Source organism: Crocodylus siamensis, chromosome 15 (genome assembly GCF_052110815.1).
Source record: "Crocodylus siamensis isolate JL-2025a chromosome 15, ASM5211081v1, whole genome shotgun sequence".
Taxonomy (NCBI): domain Eukaryota; kingdom Metazoa; phylum Chordata; order Crocodylia; family Crocodylidae; genus Crocodylus; species Crocodylus siamensis.
Genome location: NC_143409.1, coordinates 21,657,716 through 21,676,640, shown reverse-complemented (window position 1 = coordinate 21,676,640; position 18,925 = coordinate 21,657,716). Strand labels below are relative to the sequence as shown.

At 45.6% G+C, this 18,925-nt stretch overlaps 2 long non-coding RNA genes across 2 annotated transcripts in view; one reads left to right on the top strand and one right to left on the bottom strand.

The window, feature by feature from the left end:
- LOC149852218 (uncharacterized) overlaps window positions 1–18,619 on the top strand; it is a 98,589-nt gene extending 79,970 nt beyond the window's left edge. Inside the window, exon 3 of the long non-coding RNA XR_016439439.1 lies at window positions 17,243–18,619. This is a non-coding gene — a long non-coding RNA (uncharacterized LOC149852218). The remainder of the gene's footprint in view (window positions 1–17,242) is intronic.
- On the bottom strand, window positions 3,020–5,521 carry LOC149852219 (uncharacterized). The gene is made up of 3 exons (XR_016439418.1): window positions 5,461–5,521; window positions 5,130–5,288; window positions 3,020–3,198 (listed from the first exon to the last, which is right to left on the bottom strand). It is a non-coding gene; the product is annotated as an uncharacterized LOC149852219 (long non-coding RNA).
- Window positions 18,620–18,925: the final 306 nt, after the last annotated feature.

Here is an 18,925-nt window from a genome sequence, read left to right as displayed (position 1 = left end):
TGTTTTGAGGATATGCTTACTATAGCATGTTAGCCACTGACAGCTCTTGAGTCTGTGTCTCCACATTAATTGGCACAAACAGGAGAGTAGTTTCTAGGGTCGGAAGGGACCAGAACAGATCATCAAGTCTGATCCCCTGCCCTGGGCAGGAATGAATGCTGGGATCACAATACCCCTAGCCAACCTCCTCTTGAAGACCCCCAAGGTAGGGGAGAGCACCACCCCCTTGGGAGCCCACTCCAGAGCCTGGCAGCCCTAACCGTAAAGTAATGCCTCCTGATATGAAGCTTGAACCTACTCTCAATCAATTTGTGGCTGTTATTCCTTGTTATCCCAGGTGGTTCCCCAGGAGAATAGAGCCTCACCTATTTTCTGCTCATCCCCCCAAAGAGTTTATAAACAGCTACCAGATCCCCTCTCAGTCTGCTCTTGTAGAGGCTCAATAGATTCAGGCCCTTTAGTTTATCTTCGTAGGGCCTGCCCTGCTGCCCCCTGACCATGCGAGTGGCCCTCCTCTGGACCCTCTCAAGGCTAGCCACCTTCCCCCTTGAAGTACAGCACCCAGAACTGGATGCAGTACTCCAACTGTGGCCTGATCAGTGCCTCATAGAGGGGAAGGATCACCTCCCTAGACCTGCTTGTGATGCATCTGTAGATGCACGACAAGATGCGGTTAGCCCTATTGACCACTTCCTCACCCTGGTGCCTATTAAGGCATTTACAGACATGCTCCAGGAGCAGGGTAGGGCACTTTAATTAGCAAAGCTCTGAGAGCCATGTTAATTAAGTGCCCAGAATGTCATGTTGAACAAGCTTTAGCTGAAGTGCCCCACCACCATTTTTCAGTGTGGGGACACAGATGCACGTGATACTGGTGTCTGCCGGAGTGCAATAATTACTGCACTCCAGCAGACTTGATTAATCGAGTCTGATCCAACACACTGTAATTACAATGCATTGGAACAGCCTCCCTACACATGTGTAGGAGCCCTTATATTTTACTCTTTCATTTTTTGGCTCTGGAGGATAATTTACCCCAAATGAAGGAACATGTCAAGGAAAGAACAAAAGAAAGAATGAAGGGCTAGCCTCTCTCTCTGCCTGGGAGACACTGGGGCCAGCCAAGGAGACATGGGTGATGAACCTTCAAACTGAGCAGAGTTTTTGATGAGTGATGGGCCCACTCCAGGCCCCAGCATGAATTGCAGCTTTTCTAGGGTTCTCCTCTGTTCCCTTCCTTTTTGGTTTGTTTCCTTCTAAATTCATAGCACAGGTTGGAGCGGTAACCTATTGTACCAAAAAAAAATCAGGCTTAACAGATTATATAGGTACATGCTTTATATACAAAAAAGGATGTTGATTGCTCCAAATTCCTGAGAGATGTGGGAAACCTGCAGTAAAAGCAAACTGTGCTGAGACCTTTGGGTGTTAATTTTAATATGCATGTCAGGTTTGAAAAATGTCAGCAGAAAGGGACTGAATAATACTTGTTGCGTATTCATCTGAAGTACATAATTGCTCCAGCTGACATGTATGAATGCACTTTCATTATTGTGTCAAGAGGACACTTTGTGCTTGCAAACGAACAATGTTTGGAAGAGAAATAAAATAGGAAGCACTTGCTTAAGTAAAGTTTATTACAGCTTTTTAGAAAAACATAATTATGAAGTGTTCATCTTGGGTAAGAACATTGTTTTTGAAGTGTTAACTTTAATATATAAATGGAACTCTGATTTAAAGGGAGGGTTGTATGGTATTTAGGGTTCACTCAAGTGCCATCAGTCAGTAATGCTCTTTCTGGTTTTCACATTCATGCAATGCCAAATGGCTATGTGAGGATAATGTCTGAGGGAGTCTAGAAGCTAATGGTAAATTAACCCCACACTGGAACCTTTTCCCACAGCAGATGTAAGAAATAGCCTTCCTCTCCTCTTCTGATTTAAAATACTTAAACCGTTCATTTTTAAATTTGTATCATTTAAAATTAAAACCATCCAAATGTCATAGATTCATAGATGCTAGGGTCGGAAGGGACCTCAATAGATCATCGAGTCCGACCCCCTGCATAAGCAGGAAAGAGTGCTGGGCCTACATTACCCCAGCTAGATACACATCCAACCTTCTCTTGAATACCCCCAGGGTAGGGGAGAGCACCACCTCCCTTGGGAGCCCGTTCCAGACCTTGGCCACTCGAACTGTGAAGAAGTTCCTCCTAATATCCAATCTAAATCTGCTCTCCTCTAGCTTGTGGCCATTATTTCTTGTAACCCCCGGGGGCGCCTTGGTGAATAAATACTCACCAATTCCCTTCTGTGCCCCCCTGACGAACTTATAGGCAGCCACCAGGTCGCCTCTCAACCTTCTCTTGCGGAGGCTGAAAAGGTCCAGTTTCTCTAATCTCTCCTCGTAGGGCCTGGCCTGCAGGCCCTTAACCATACGAGTGGCCCTTCTCTGGACCCTCTCCAGATTATCCGCATCCTTCTTGAAGTGCGGCGCCCAGAATTGCACGCAGTACTCCAGCTGCGGTCTGACCAGCGCCCGATAGAGGGGAAGTATCACCTCCTTGGACCTATTTGTCATGCATCTGCTGATGCACGATAAAGTGCCATTGGCTTTTCTGATGGTTTCGTCACACTGCCGACTCATGTTCATCTTGGAGTCCACTAGGACTCCAAGATCCCTTTCCACTTCCGTGCCACCCAGCAGGTCATTTCCTAGGCTGTAGGTGTGCTGGACATTTTTCCTCCCTAGATGCAGCACTTTGCATTTCTCCTTGTTGAACTGCATTCTGTTGTTTTCTGCCCACTTGTCTAACCTGTCCAGGTCTGCTTGCAGCTGCTCCCTGCCCTCCGGCGTGTCCACTTCGCCCCATAGCTTAGTGTCATCTGCAAACTTGGACAGAGTACATTTCACCCCCTCGTCCAAGTCGCTGATGAAGACATTAAAGAGTATCGGTCCAAGCACCGAGCCCTGCGGGACCCCACTGCCCACACTCTTCCAGGTCGAAACCGACCCATCCACCACAACTCTCTGGGTGCGACCCTCCAGCCAATTCTCCACCCACCGGACTGTGCAGTAATCCAAGTCACAGCCCCTTAACTTGTTCACCAGTATGGGGTGGGATACCGTATCAAAGGCCTTCCTGAAGTCCAAGTATACGACATCCACCCCTCCTCCTGCGTCGAGGCGTTTTGTGACCTGGTCATAAAAAGAGACTAGATTGGTCAGGCACGATCTACCTGCCACGAACCCGTGCTGGTTTCCCCTCAGCATAATTTGTCCTGCCGGGCTCTCACAAATGTGAGCCTTGATGATTTTCTCAAAGATTTTGCCAAGGATGGAGGTGAGACTGACTGGCCTATAGTTGCCCGGGTCCTCCTTCCTCCCCTTCTTGAAAATGGGAACCACATTGGCCCTTTTCCAGTCCTCCGGGACTTGACCCGTGCGCCACGAGCATTCAAATATTCCCGCCAGTGGCTCTGCAATGATGTCAGCCAGTGCCTTCAGTACCCTCGGATGGAGCTCATCCGGGCCTGCCGACTTAAAGGGCATCCAGTTCCTCCAAGTGACCCTGCACCACCTCAGGGTCCACGCATGGAAGTCTGGTGCCTTGCTGCTGCCTCCCTACACTCCCAGTGAGAGACTTGTCATGCCTCTCGCTTAGGAACACTGAGGCGAAGAACTCGTTGAGGAGTTCAGCCTTGTCCCCTCTGTCCGTCACCAATTGTTTCTGCCCATTTAGCAGGGGTCCTATTCCTCCCTGGGCCTTCTTTTTACTCCCTATATATCTAAAAAACAATTTCTTATTGTCTTTTACTTGGGTTGCCATCCTCAGCTCCATGGTAGCTTTGGCCTGTCTAACTGCCTCCCTACAAGCACAAGCAGAAGAGGTATATTCCTCTTTGGTGATCTCTCCCTGTTTCCACTTTTTATGTGCTCCCCTTTTGGCCCTTAGTCTGCCCTGGATTTCTCTGGTCAGCCAGGGAAGCCTCCTGGCCCCTTTCCCTCTTTTACCTCGCACGGGGATCGTCTCGCTTTGTGCTCGAAGGATAGCTTCCTTAAGGCACAGCCACCCTTCTTGGGCTCCCATCATTTCAAAACTACTACTCTGCAGTGCATCCTTCACTAATCGCCTGAGTTTGCTGAAATCATCTTTCCTAAAGTCCAGCACGTTCACCCTACTGGTTACCTTACCCACTCGACGCCTTATGTTGAATTGTACTTTTAGGTGATCACTGTCCCCCAGATGGCTACCGATCTGTAGGTCCCCTACTATGTCATCCCCCGTTGCCAATACCAGATCCAGTAAGGCATTCCCCCTAGTGGGACCATGTACCTCCTGCGTCAGGTGGAGGTCCTGTACACAGGTTAGAAACCTGCGTGAGCGGTGGGACTTTGCTGTCTGTGTCTCCCAGCAGATGTCCGGGTAGTTTAGGTCCCCCATGACCACCGCCTCTTTAGCTTTTATGGTCTCCGAGAGTTGCCTCAGGAGCCCCAAATCTATTTCTTCCCCTTGATGTGGGGGTCTGTAGCAGACCCCTACCACCAAATCCTTTTCTCCTTGCCCCCCATGTAGCCTAACCCACAGTCCTTCTACTTCCTCATCCTTTGATTCTGTCTTGATGAGGGTTGATGTATATTGCTCCTTAACATAGAGCGCAACCCCTCCCCCCCTTTTCCCCACTCTGTCCTTTCTGTACAATCTATAGCCCTCAATATGTACCGCCCAGTCGTGGGATGGATCCCACCAGGTTTCCGTCAGCCCCACTAAGTCGTAGTCATTTAGTGCAACCAGGAGCGCTAGTTCATCCTGCTTGTTCCCCATGCTCCTAGCATTAGTATATAGGCACTTGAGCCCTGTGACTGGTGCTTTTGCTACCCCCTCGCTCCAAGTCCTAAAGGGCTTTTTGTCTCTAACCTTCCCGTTCCTTACCTGTGCCGTATTGCTGTCCACCCCCTGTCTTTCACGTTCCCAAAGCTCTCTTTCTTCAGGCTGGGCTGTCCTTGTGGGTGCCACCTGGTTTGGTGGTCCACAGCCTCCCCCACCCTCATCTTCCCCTCCCCCCGACGAGCCTAGTTTAAAGCCCGCCGGAGGAGATCCGCCAACCTGGAAGAAAACACACGCTTACCTTTGGGGGACAGGTGAAGCCCATCCCAGCTGAGCATGTCCCTCGTTGTAATGTGTGGGTCATTGTCCAGGAAGCCGAAGCCTGCCTCGAGACACCACTGCCGAAGCCGCCAGTTGGTCTCTCGGATGCAGTTCTCATGCCGTCTTCCGCGTCCGTTCACTGGTAGGATGGAAGAGAATACCACCTGTGCACCAAATTCCCTCAGCACGCCGCCCAGAGCCTGGTAGTCCGCCATCAGGTGATCGGGGGTTCTCCTGGCTGCATCATTAGTACCCACATGGACAAGGACCATGGGGTAGTAATCGGTGGGCTTGATCCTGGCCTGGATTACCTCCGTCACATCCTGAATCTTAGCTCCAGGCAGGCAGTAGACCTCTCGTGCTGAAGGGTCCTGGCGACAAATGGGCCTTTCCGTACCTCTCAGGATGGAATCGCCTATGACGAGCACGTGTCTCCTCCTCTTCTGGGTCCTCTCGGATCTCTTGATCTGTTTGGAGTGTGAAGAATGTGGCATTTCTTCCTGCCCAAGGGTTTCCTCCTCCCTTTCCATCTCCTGCAGAGTCGCCAAGGCCTCGTACCTGTCACAGGTCAGCACTTCTGTATGTCAGAGTGTATATTGAGTGGCTGTGTATTGACATAAGTGTCTAAGTTTAGACATTTGACTTTGGAAATATTAGCTCAAGTGTCCCATCCCTGTCCCCAGGACCTGGTATCATTCTTGGAATTAGAATTTATGAGCTCCTGGCTCCCCGCTCTATGCTTAAACCATTAAGCAACATGCCCTTCTGCTCACTAAACTTCTCTCACACGTGCAAATTTCAGTATTGATATGCCCTAAGATCCATACATGTCCCAAGATCCTTGCAGAGGCATTTGATTGAATCCCCGATTAGTAATTTTTCAATACCCACCCCATTAGGGAGGGAGGCTGTGAAAGGAAGAAAGTACAGTACCAGCTGGATAGAGCAAGGAGTATTACTGTCCAGGGACTGTTATTTTAGCTGATGGTGGAGGCAAAGGCAGCAAGAACTGGGAGGACTTGGTGATACACCCATCTGTGATCTCAGAAGGTGTTTAGCAAGGAAAATACGCCATTTCATTACATCCTCCTGAATACCTTTTGCCAACAGGGCAGTTCTGCAGCTCCTGGCGGTGAATTAAAGCTGTCTTCTTGTGGAGACCCTGAAGGAGCACAGATGGCAGTACTATTTTCCACTGAGATGAATTCCCCCACATTGGGGCTATTTGCACTGCCCGGTGCTAGCAAGAATGAATCTCGTCTGTTCTCTTAACTACAGTATACAGTAGCTTGTTAAGGCTGTAATGCATTTTGGGATACTTCAGGATGACAGTTAATATATAAAGAGAGGCCATTATTCTTTAAGATAACACTCTCCAAATAAAGTATTCTTGATTCCATATTCCCCTTAGTTCTTCTAAGAGATTTTTCAGAAATTCCAGCTACACTGCTGTGTTTAAAAGAATAGGCATTGTGCAAAACTTGCTTTGCTGCTTGGAGAAAAGAAACAATAAGTCACGTCCCACTAGAGCTTTGCTGGCCATACTCAGAGATATTTCAGAGCTATTTCCAGCAGAAGCTCCTGTATTTTTGTTTGAACTTGAAAAGTATTACAATTCTGCACTGTCTTTCTATTTATACAAGGTGTGTTAGCGGCTTGAAAAACAGAGAGAAAAAGAAACAAAAAAATTCCTACTTTTGACAATCTCCCCCCTTCCTTTAGAGTGTAACTTTTCAAAGGATTTGCTCTGCTCTGTGTCTTCCAGTAAACTGTTTTCTTCAGTCTTTGTAACTTCAAGCTGGTAGGTCATTTTAGAGGTGCAGTACTCCTACCTGTCTTTTCCTATAGCCCCTGGTGGCACTTAGGCCAGGTGCAGACATTCAAAAAGACCAAGGTGGAATTGATTTAAGTTACAGTTTTCAGTAAATAGAATAGTTTAGACTGGTAGCAAACAGAACACACATTTGCCTGTTGGTGGGGGCAAATCTTAGACCACATTCTGCCCTTGTTAAGCCAATCCATGCATGCTGGACCTTTGTTCTGTGACAGGTACAGACCAATTTGTCTGTACCTGGCCTGAATCATGTGAAGGCTTCCACTGATTTCAGTGGGAATTCTCCTGCCAGTGGTGTTTGTTGTGATAAATTATTGCAGAACCAGACCTCTGCAAAAGGCCTCAATCCTGCAGGTCACTGAGGAACTGCAGGAAGGTGACTCAAACTGGCAAGGTGTACAGACACTCAATGACAAAGAGGACTGGCAGACCACGCAAAGAAATCGTATGTTCATATTTCTGTTCCTTTGTGCCTCGTCTTTCATTCTGACATACTGTTGCTTTTCTCTTCCTCTCCTCCCCCTGCTGTCAGTGAAACAGACAATGATATATGGGTGGCCAATCACATATGGTGTTAAAAATTCATTTAAAAGGAGTGAACTTTTTTATTTATTTATTTATTTTTTTACCTTGAGACTTAATTACTACTGCAGCTAAAGAGAGGCAATCCTCTCCTGGAGTTAAGTTTATTTCCCTTGCTGATGCTAAGCAGTAGATGCACTGATAGCAAATACAATAATCCCTCTAATGAAAGTGGAGTATTACTATTAAACATAACAAAATCCCTGTGAAGATAATGTATTAAGCATCTAACTTAGACTGGTGGAACCAAAGAAAGGGAGAGCTAAAGCTGCCGCTCCATTCTTAACTCCCTTTGTGTACGTACAGTGCCTATTACAGAGATCCTATGCATTATTTTTGCTGTATTTTTCAGGCATAATGAAGGGAACTAACAGTGGAGTGCCAGCCTTAGCTTTGAATAGCCTTGGTATTGTCAGCTTAAATTGGATAGCACTAGTATAATCTGAGATTTTTTGTATTTATTGTCTGCTTTCTCATGACACAAAGGAAAATAAAACAGGCAACACAACACATCCATTGATACTGTAATACTAGGTGTGAGGTTGTAACACCAATGAATACATAAAAGCATTCTATTGACATCATAATAGCTCCTACGTATAGGAAGAAAAAAAGGCATATTAGATGGACCACATCTATTGACATTTTAATGGATTCTTCTGTGGATAAATATTTAGGGGGGAAATGCCCTTCTATACATATTGCAAACTGCACACTCAGTTCATACCATAATAGCTTGCTGGGATGTGTTATGATGTCAGTGCCAATGTTAGATATATTTCCACTGTACAAATAAGGGGAAAAATCTATTGGCATTACGCGCTCGCTCAGTGGACATGACGTTTTACTACTTGTGATACAATGTCATTGGAAGGAAAGCACTTTGAATGACCTTCAGATAGGTCCACAGGGGACTGATGTAAGATGCAAAATCAATGGAAGTTTACAGGTTTATCATGGTTTATTTGCTGTGTTAGACATCGTGGAGGGAATATTATGAAAAACAGCTTCTGGATCTGTATAACTGAATTTAAAACTAAGTATGCTATCAATTCTTATTTTTTAAAATTCAGAGGGAAGACACCAACCTGAATTGATATTGAGCTATGTGTCTACTACATTTCATTTTAAACAATTTGTGTTTGTAGTCATTTTTTAATTGGAACAGGCCAAATATGTAGAGTGAAATCCTGATTTGGTTGAAATGAATAGCTTAAAAACCCATTGATTTCAGTTGGCTAACTAGGATTTTATCTATAGCATATGGAAAAAACTCCTGAAGTGGCACAGGGCAGGATGCATCTTTCAGTATCTCTGTAATTTACCTTTTCCTTATCATGTTTTTAGGCCTCCTACAGTACGTGGAAGGGATTTATTATACCATCTATTCAACAGATCTATTTATATTGAACTATGTTCTTAAGTTTCCTTCCTTAAAACAATAAAGTACAATGAGATACCATTATAGTTAAATATATTTTGGGGATGGGAAGTTCTTGATCACACTGCAGGGTAACTGCACGTTGAGCAAAATGGTTGTATGCATTGTGGTTTTATTTGTGGCTACAATATAAATTCATAGATATTTAGGGCCAGAAGGAACCATTATGATTATCTAGTCTAACCTCCTACGTAAGACAGGAGACAGGATTTACCCACTGATTCTTGCTTTGAGCTCAATAACTTGTGGTTGAACTACAGCATATCTTTTAGAAAGACATCCAGTCTTGATTTACTAGGTCTAAGTGATGAAGAACTTACCAAATTCCCTAGTAAGTTGTTCCAATGGCTAGGTACCCTTACTATTAAAAAACACCGTGCATCTTAATTTGAGTTTGAACTCAGTTTGACTTCAATTTCCAGCCTTGGGGTATTTGTATGCCTTTGTCTCTAACCTTGGAGACTGCTGCTGTCAGCCCAAGAGATCTGCACCTCTGTTATTGACATACTTGTAAGTCCTGCCTTTTGGAGACTGTGACATTGAAAATTACAGTCTAGCCCTTAGCACTGTACATATGGCAGAGTCAGTAATCAAGTGCTGGGACTCTCAAAAATCTTTATCGAGTAACTCCAACCCTTCTTTGCTGGTAGAATGAGAAAATAACCATGCCTCTGTATGTTTTTACATCCAATACAGATTAACTTTTACACACATTTTTATCAACAATCATAAAAGTTAATTACTATGCAGCCCAGGGTAGGTATTCTTCTGGTACTGATCAGAAGGACTGAAGTCTGATTTATTAGGAATAGTCATGGAGGAAGAATGGCTGCAACGTCAGCTATTAGTTTAATGATTGTGCGTGCATTTGTCTCATTATTAGCCCCTATTGTGCATTATGAATTTGTAAGGAGAGTGAGAGAATCATAGTTGTATATATTTTTCCTGCCTGCTAATGAGGAGTGATTACACTGCCACACAAAGTAGTCAGTTTGTTAGATACTGAACACTGTGGAAAATAAAAAAACTGATATAATTCTCTATGGGCCAAAAAAAAGTAACACTATGCTATGGAGCAGACAGAACTGGAAGTACAGTAATACAGTGACTGTTAAAAATGATCTATTTGTTTTACCTGTAAGAGCACATAGGAAAACACAGCTGAACCACACCCATTAGGCTGCCCCAGTAAGTTGTGGCTGGTTTTGATCATGAACTGATCAGAAGTTTATAACGAGAGTTATTTTATCCCTTGCTTTTTTGAAATGTTAATTTAGATTCTAAAAAAAAAATCTTTACGAGGAAGGCAAATACTAAAGTGTCAGTGTGGGCTTTATTTTTGCACTAGCAAACACCTTTCTAGGTGTTTGAAACATGAATTCAGCACATCTCCATGATTAATACCAACAGCAGGGCAAGAGTGGGCCGATTAAATATAAGGAGATGGAGGCATGATAAAGAAAAGTTCAAGTTAAAGTACAAAAGCACAATCCACATAACTCTAGAACATTGTTAACACTCCCCACCGCAGCCAGGGGGAGCATTTGTAGTTTTTCCTTATTCTGTTATCCAGAAAACTGAAGAAAGAACTAAGGATATTTGTGGGTAGTATCTTTTATTGACCAACTACATGGCTGGGATAAAGTTAGACAAGCTTTTGAATGCAAGGCATTCTTCATCAGGTTATCTTCATTATAAGACTCTTTATCAGTGAGAGGTTATTCTTTCAAAGCAGACTATGGACATTGCCTGCCAGAAAGAGTTACGACCAGTAGTGTCTCAGAGTGCATGCACTTCCCTGGCTGAAAAGCTGTTGCAGAAAAGGGTCTATTCCAGCAACATGGGGATGCAGTTGTGTGTCTGGGGCACAGGGACAGGAGCCATTTCCAGTTATTGCCACTGCAATTTCAATTGTGATTACTCAGCTGCTGGAAAAAGCTGCTTTTTCACCTCCCCTATCCCCACAATCAGCACCTAGGGTGGCTGCCCCATTCACCCTGCCCTAGTTATACTGCTGATAAATTCTTCTTTATATTTCTGGTAGTGTTGGAATGATGTTGTGATGTTGATCCCCCACCCATCAACCTTTCTTTTCTTCTATTAGTTTTATGCCTGATACTCCTGGGAATTTCTTTTTCCTCCAGTATCACAGCCCTCCGTACTGTTGTTAATCATTGCTGTGCCTGCTACTCTCTTCAGACCTGATAAAGAATGCTTTGCATTTAAAAGCTTGTCTAAGTCTATCTTAACCATACATTTAGTTCAATAAAAGTTATCACACACAAAAATCCTTGCCTCCCTTTTGTGTTCTGGTATTGTTCAAGAATTGTAACTCCTTAGAGGAGAATGATCTCTGTGCTTTCTACCTTTGACTGGAGCTTTGGAGAAAGGGAGCGTGCCAGCTAAGGAATCAAGTTTTCATTTCAGCTTGACATAGCACATTACCTATGAGCAGAGACAGGTAGTTAGTAGGGTTCTGTGAAAGAGAATTGTTTTGTTTCGACTTTTGTTTCGCTGTTTTGAAGGGACAGTATTTCATTTCATTGTTTCATTTCATTTCAAGAGCGATGGTCCATTTCGTCTAATCAAAACTGTTTTGCTGTTTTGACACATTTTGAAGTTTCGCCCATAGGCTATAATGGGGAATCGTGAAAATGCCTATAACTTTGTCATTTTTTGCCTGATTCAGATGAAAACTGCAGGAATGGTACCCCCTTCTGAGGGCACAAAACGTGCTAAGTTTCAAGGAGATAGGTGTGGGAGTTTCTGGGAAACTGCACCTCAAGCTGCTGACAAGCAAAACTTTTATCACTTGCTGGCAGCGGCAGCTTGCTGTCATCCTGCACGCAGATCTGGGGGTGTGAGGCTGTGCCAGACTCTTCCCAGCAGGTGCAGGCTGCGCCGAACAGACTCAGGTCCTGGTGCTGGCCCCAGCCAGCAACCTGCTGTCATCCTGCGCGTAGATCTGGGGGCCCGCGACCCCTGGGAGGGCTGCGGGGTTGTGCCAGATTCCTTCTGGGGATGCAGGCCCTCAGATCTACATGCAGGATGACAGCAGGCTGCTGCTGTTGGCTGGGGCTGGTTCTGGGCACAGCCCGTGCTGAGCGCCGGGAAGCCTAGTGAAGCTGCTGACCCCAGAAGTCAGAGGCAGCCTGCTGTCATCCCACGTGCAGATCCAGGCACCCGTGCTGCAGCAAGATAGGCCTCGTTTTATTTCAAAGCTGTTTTGAAGCCTTTTGTTTCATTCCAATTTCACTGTTTCAAGCTCAAAACGCGTCAAAACTGCTTCGAAATAAAACACCCATCACAATTTCACACAGCCCTAGTAGTTAGCCATGCTAGTATTCAGTCAGGTAGGATACAGATGCATCTTAGAGATTAACTGATGAACTGCAGTCTTGCTCAGAAAGGTGTATCCATCTCTGATTCAGTTAGTCCAGGGCCGTCCAATTTCTAAGCAGCCACAGGCTTCACGCCATGAGGACTGCATCAGTGTAGGTTGCACATCTTGGGGGCTGCATTAGTGTGAGCCACAAGTCCCTGGACTGCACTGCCCTCCCCAGATGCAGTGAGCACTTGGGTGTGCCCCCACCCCCTCACTGCTTGTGCAGGTGACTCCATCTCAGCTCCCATGCTGCACCCTAGCTCCATGAGTTACACCACCTGTCTCCTGGGCCAGGAGTAGGAATTGAAAGCTAAAGGAGGGAGGGGGAGCCTAGAAACCTCAACTTCAGCCTGGCAGACTTTGTGGCCTCAGCAGGCTTTGCGGCTACCATCCCTGCAGCTTTCACCCTGCTGCGCCTTAACGCACACAGTGTCACAAGTTTTGTGTCACAAGTTTTGCTTGTCTGCTGCTTGAGGTACAGTTCCTCCCAAACCCCTGCACCGATCTTCTTGAAACTTGGCAGCCTTTGTGGCCTCACCAGGGGCTACCATCCCTGCAATTTTCACGCCCCTGTAGTGTAAAACTTACACGTGACAAGAGTGTTGCTTTCAAGAATTTGGGGTACAGTTACCCCCAAACCCCTGCACTGATCTTCTTGAAACTTGCCAGGCCTCATGCTCTAAGCAGAGGCTACCACCTCTGGAAGTATCATCCAAATCATACAAAAAACAAAGTTATAGATATTTCATTGATTTCCCATTATACCCTATAGGCGGATCTCCAAGGCGGCTCTGAAGCTTCAGAGTGGCTTCAGCCGGATTGAAGAGGGAACCTGGTCCAGAGCTCAGGATCAGATCGCTGGCATCCAAAGTGGCTGGATCCGAAGCCAGATTGAATAGCTGCCTACTGCACAGGCCTAGAGGCCACATCCAGATGAGCGAGCACATGCCTGTTGCAGCATCTCAGAGCATTTTGAGGTCTGCACTGCAAATATGCAGTGTGGACTCTAAATTGGACTCAGGCTGTCACGGCACTCATGGCCCACTGCAGGCACAGCTCCATGGTGCCACTTGATTCCTTGGGGGTTGCACACGGCAAACAGGATCAACCTGGCCTGCTGGTGTGCACCTTCGTATAGGACTGGTCAGCTTTCGTTGCCATCTGGGGTTCCTGGCACTGTGTGCAGGAGCTGCATGCAATTGGGCTGGGCCAGGCTTGGCTTCTATGTATGTAGTACCCCCATACCAACTGGCCAGGCCTCAGAAGCTTCTGAAAGCAAGTAGCCCTGAGTTGCTCACCAGGGCAGCTTTTTATACTTCTGGGGCCAGCTCAGGTACTGGCCCCAGCCTCCAGCTTCTCTTGCCTGCAGATCTGGGGGTAGCTGGGCAAGGTCAATTTGTCCCAAGTAGCACAATTTGCCCCACATCAAAGTGCATGTTCAGGCACATGTGCTGAGGCACAAATCTCTGCCACAAATTTGTGCCGCTGCTATTTGGGCTGCTGCAAGAGCACGTGCTTGCAGGTGTGGATGTGGCCAGAAAGGCACAGAGATAAAAAGTAAGGATGGAGACTTAGAGATACTATGAAGGAATTTGGTAACAGCTTGTATAGTAGAGGAAATGGAGAGCCAGGAGTTGAAGATTAGGAGGAGGTAGGATGGGGTGATTTGGGGACAGAGATAGTGAAAAGGTTTAAGAGAAACCTAAACCTTAAGTTTTAGTCCAGTTGAATTTAAGGTAGTTGCAAACAATCCTGGCTGATGTGTCAGATGGACAGTGTGATGCAAGGCTGAGTAGGCAGGGAAAAGACAGGTGTAAAGAGGTGTCTTACTAATGCAGAACATGTCATTGCTTAAAACATTTACCACTCACTATTCCATAGATTAACTCAGTGCTACACTTCTTTTCTATAGCTGACAGATATGATTATAAAGTATGTTACTCACCCATACGAGTTCTACAACTTCACTGAAGACAAGCTGGCATATATTGGTCAACCTTCTCTTATGAATGACAGCACTGAAGGAGTGGAAGAAAGAGTGAGACATTCCTTTTCATGTGCTTCTAAAGGTCATATGCTTAAAGGCTTTCAAGGTGTACCTTTCTCTGTACATAGTGTCATTTCAAAATCCCTGAAGATAATTATCATTGGCACTGAAATCAGTCTTGAGCCTAACCATGTCATGCAAGCACCTAAAATTACAGGCTGGTGTTTCAGTGTCAGAAGAAGTGACGTTAATCTTTTTCATTGCGTTGCCAGATTGTGTCACTCTTCAGTGTGGTAGTTGTTACTGAGAGACCATTCAGAACACCAAGAGGAGTTGTAAAGGGATTTTAGACATGTCTGAAGCTGTGAATGTCATCTACTCCTGAATATTAAGTTGTGTAGAAGAGGATGACACTTTTGCCTGTCACAGTTCATTTCCCCCTGTGTCTGGCTTTAGGAAGATACAATGGCAGTGCAAATCCATTCCAAGGATTTTGTCTCTGGGATTTATGCAGTATTTGTGTGCATCCACTAATTGCAAGTGGAAAGTTGCTTCCACAGCAACGTAATTAAGAGAAACATCAGAGAGAAAGAAAGATAAGAAAGAAAGCACATGGAGAAAACTAAGAGGTGGGTGTAAATGCTCCATTGTGAACACTTACATTTTGTCATGGTAAATTTTATGGAAAATCAGGCATTGTCACGGTGGGATGTTAGAATTCATGGTAATCTTAGAAAAATTATGAAGAGTTTATTGTGAGACAGGCTGGATTGTTTGCCTAAAACAGTATGCAACATTTAAAAGGTCATCGTGACATAGGGTCTTAACTATCAAATATCTGTCCCTTGTAGAGCACCTCAGGAATTTTCTGACAAAGTATGATTTCATGGGAATATACTGACTCGGCAGAATCAAAATGTTTCATGGAAATGCATTGTATTTGTTGAACTGTCAAAAATCACTGAGGGTTCTTTCAGCAACCTGCCTGGTTTCCTATCAGTTTCTTCCAGGCCCTGCAGCTCTGAGGCAGACTTTCCATGTGAACTGCACTGGGGACAGAAAAGTTCCTGCTGTGCACATTGAGACCGTAGAGACCATTTTAAACCGAGTGAAGGCTTCTGTGCTGCAATCTAGTGACCTTATTGTTAGTAAACTAGCATGCGTACAAAGCAGTGTTATGGAGAAAATGGTAAGCCACTCAGTCAGGTGATGATACTGCAGAAGGCACTGCGCCTATTTGATCATTTGAAGGCTCAGGAAAGCGAGACATTTGTGGCTTCCTGTGGATGGTTTGAGAAGTTCAAGAGGTGAATCAAAATTCACAGTGTTCGCATCACAGGTGAAGCTGCCAGTGATGACATCATGGCAGCAACAGAATTTCCTGTAGTGCTGAAGGCTGTTGTTGTGGCGGGGAGCTACCCTCTGAATTTAGTGTTTAATGTGGACAAGACAGGGCTATTCTAGAAGCGTTTGAATTCCAGAACTTTTATCTCCCATGAAGAGAAGTGAGTTTCTGGATTTAAGGCTGCCAAAGACCATTTAACCCTACTGCTGGGCAGTAGACCTGTGCGAAGCATCTAGTATTTGCTTCAGATTCGGATTTGGCCAATTCGGGGGGCAGTGATTCAATTCAGTGATTCAAATCACTGTCCTGAATCAGTTCAGCCAAATCTGATTCAGAGATTCTGCTGCTACCGAATCAGCCGAATCTGTGAATAGGGCCCATCCCCTGCCAGCTCTCAATGGATGCCCTATCTGGCCGCACCTCTCAGCTTTTTGAAAAAAAAGCCCTGCAGTCACCAGCTGCTGCCAGGTGGGGTAGAGAGAAAGCTCTGCTATGAGCCCCCTGATCCCCGCCCACTCTCCCAGCCTCTCTCCTATGGCTGCCCTGCCCAGCCCCAGCTCCTGGCTCTTTAAAAAAAAACAAAAAACAAAAAAAACCCCATCATTCACTGGCTGCTGCCAAGTGTGAGGGGGTGATCCCTGCTGTCCCCCCCCCCACTGCATGTGGGGCTCTGCCACAAGCCCTCAGAAGCCCTGAGGCTGCTGCAAGAGCTGGTAAGTTCAGGACTCTTTTTTTTTTTTTTTTAAAAAGAGTTGGGAGCTGGGGTGGGCAGGGTCGGCTTGGGGGAGGGGTTTGAAGAGTGGATGGGGGTTGGAGGGACTCATGGCAGATCCCCCCATGCAGTGTCGGGCAGTGGAGGAGCAGGGATCACTCCCCTGCCTGGCAACACCCAGTGAATGGGGGCTTTTTTTTAAAGAGCCAGGAGCTGGGGCAGGTGGGGCAGCCACGAGGACGGGGGGCTGAGACAGCAGGCGGGAGGGCAGGGGTGCTCAGCGGGGCTGGAGCAGACGGGATGGGGCCGGTGGAGGTCCCCCCATGGTCTCCTCCCCCACTCCCTACTTACCAGCATGGAGTCCAGGTCCAGCTCCCTGTGGCAGCCAGTGACAACTGCCCAAATCTCTGAAGCTCTCTGAACCTTTTCTGAATCAATTCAGAGAGCTTTGAATTGATTCAGACCTTTTTATTGGTCTCTTGATTCGATTTGGATTTGGAGATTCAGCTGCTGAATCACGAGGAATCTCCTCTGAATCAAATCAGCACATGAAGCTTCACTCAGCCCTACTGGGCAGTAATGCATTGGTAAATGTTAAGCTGAAGCTCCTTCTCATCTACCATTTGAAGATGTCTCAGGCCATGAAGGGTTTCTCCAAACCTGATCTGCCTGTTATCTGGAAGTTGAACAAGATGGCCTGGGTGATGACGGACGTGTTTACTGATTCGTTCATTAATTATTTTTGTCCTGTTGTACAGCTTTATTGCATAGAAAATGGTTTCAAACCCAAAGTGTTATTGCTCCTAGACAATGTCCTGGGCCACCGTTCGAACCTCGGCTCGTTTCAGACATGCATTCCTGTGGAAGTTATGTTTTGTCTGCCAAATACAACTTTTCTTCTGCAGCCCATGGACCTTTAAAGCCTGTTACCTGAGGTGCACTTTTAGCTGGCTGATCGAGGCTAGTGATGGTCAGCAACAGTCGATCAAGGACTTTTGGAAGGATTACAACATCATGAAGGTGATCAACAATATCAGAGAGGCTTGGGCAGAAGTGCCTGATCACTCGTAATGGTGTTTGGTGGAAGGTGTGGCCCGATGTAGTGAATGACTTCACTGGGCTAGAGCCCGAGATTCGAGTGATTATCATTGATGTTGCACAAATGGCACAGGCAATGGGCTTTGAGGAAGTTGATGTTGACAGCGTGCAGGAGCTGCTGGATAGCCACAGGGAGACACTAACCAATGAGGAGCTGCAAGTTGACTGTACAGCAGGTTGGACGGGAGGAGATGGACAACGCAGACAACAGTGAAGTGGCTCCCCCAGAGAGATTTGTGACAATGAAGGTATTGTCTGACTGCTTGAATGAGCTCTCTCATGCAATGGAGGTTCTGACAGGGAATGATCCTGACTTTGAACAAAGCTGCACAGTGAAGAGGACTGTGTTACAAGCTATGAATTGCTACTCTGAGATGCTTTGTGACAGAAAGAAGAACGCAAGGCAGTTCACCCTTGATGCTTTTATCGAGAAGTCTTCCAACCCGCAGCCACAAGAGCCACAGCCAGGTTAATCTACCAGCAGGGATCCTGGCTACTCCACTGTGTAGCTCCTGCCACCTCGACTCCCACCACTGCCAATTTGGAGGAGCAGGACTGGAGTAGGACTAAGGCAGCAGTGGTAACAGCACTAGCTCTGAGTTAAGTCAATGGTGAGTGTTATTTTATTGCTTTATTATCTTATTTAATTATCTTATATGTATAATGCATATTTCATGTTTTCAGGCACATTTGATTTATTTTGTGAGTATTTAAAGGTATTTTCCTACTGTACCCCCTCCCTACTCTGGAACACAGACCCATGCCTCCTATGTTATTTCTACCTCTGATAACAAAGTTTCTGATAAAGTTATGTCATAGAATGCATCTACTTTGTTAACTGAGGTATTATTGTACTTAGTGGCCAGATACTCTGATAGCACCTACCGGAGATGCTGTAATAGCACCGGCTTAGGGTAGCAGATTGTAGTGTCTACTCCTTACTACACAGTGGCATGTCTACATGTTCATTAGTGCGCCTTTGCTATTGCACATTAAGTTTAATACCTCTAATGTAGCACAGTAGCTGCACTAATATGCAGTAGCAAAGGTGAACTTTTTTGTGATGCTTAATGCTCAGTAGACTAATTCCACTGCACATTAATATATTAGCATGGTTTTTGCCATGACATGCTAATGTGCAGTAAAACAGTCCAGTAAATTTACTACAGGCTAAAATCTGGAGTAAGTTACTCTGTAATAATTTATTTGTATTTCTGCAACCATAATGATGTAAGATGTACTCGGGTCACACAGATCATAATATCTAAAATGCAGCTCATATTTCTTTATCTGTTTTTGAGTCAAGGGTTACTTAGCTGCTGGAATGGAACCATCAACACTGAAGATGGCAAAGAACAAGAACTCTGAAAACTGAAACACCCCTAACCTCTG